We start from the raw sequence: 1,312 nt of genomic DNA, 5'->3' as shown, positions 1-1,312 counted from the left end.
GTCATCTATGTAGCGACCGTATAGTTCTGGGGTCGGACCGGGGAATAGGAGAATACTTGGGCCTCAATGTAACCAACAAAGAGGTTGGCATAATTGGGACCCATTCTCGTTCCCATCGCGACCCCAGAGATCTCTTGGTAGGTATCTCCGGCGAACGTGAAGCAGTTGAGGGTGAGGACGAGTTCTGCCAGACGAAGCAGGGTAGAGGTGCTAGGTGTGGGGTCAGGGCGACGGTCAAGGAAGTATTGGAGGGCTGAGAGACCATCGTTGTGTGGAATCACGGTGTATAGGGATTTGATGTCCAGGGTGAAAAGGAGGTGTGAGGGGCCGGGAGGGAAAGAAAAGGAATTGAAGAGGCGAAGGGCGTGGTTAGTGTCGTGTATGTGGGATGGGAGGGCAGCAACTAACGGGGATAGGATATGGTCGAGGTATTTTGAAATGAGTTCGGTGGGGCAATTGCAAGCAGAGACAATGGGGCGGCCAGGGTTGTTAGGTTTGTGGATCTTGGGAAGGAAGTAGATGGAAGAGGTGCGGGGTGTGCGGACGATGAGGTTGGTGGCGGTGGAGGGAAGAGCAGAGGAGGAGATGAGGTCATGGATTGTGGAGGACACAAGCCGTTGGTAGGAGGGAATATATATATATATATATATATATATATATATATATATATATATATATATATATATATATATATATATATATATATATATATATATATATGTATATATATATATGTACATTTGTATGTATGTATATGTATGTGTGTGAGTTTGTGCATGCATACTATATATTATATATATATGTATGCATGTATATATATATATGTACATTTGTATGTATGTATGTAAGTGTGTATGTATGTATATATCTGTGTGTGTCTTTGTGTCTGTGTTTGTCTCTCACCACTGTTTGACAACCGGTGTCGGTGTGTTTACATCCCTGTAACTTAGCAGTTCAGCAAAATATATCGATAGAATAAGTACCGGGCTTAAAAAAGAGATAAGTACTGGGGTCGATTCTTTTGACTAAAAATTCTTCAAGGCAATGCGTCAGCATGGCGTCAGTCTAATGGCCAAAAGAACAAAAAGTTAAAACATAAATGATAAAAAGTAGGGGTTTGCCTTTTGTGAGAGTGGGCCTTATACACAGATAAATATGGTATTAAAAGAGTGGTACCCATTATATTGGAATAGTTTAGTCAAACAAACCACTCTAAAACGAATGTGTAATGTACAGAACAGGATTAATATTCATTAAATAATAAAACAAGAAATTAACGTTTCTCAAAATATATTTGGAAAGAAACATATTT

Source organism: Octopus bimaculoides, chromosome Z (genome assembly GCF_046866305.1).
Source record: "Octopus bimaculoides isolate indiv1 chromosome Z, ASM4686630v1, whole genome shotgun sequence".
NCBI classification, from domain to species: Eukaryota; Metazoa; Mollusca; class Cephalopoda; order Octopoda; family Octopodidae; genus Octopus; species Octopus bimaculoides.
Note: the sequence above shows the minus strand (reverse complement) of the source record.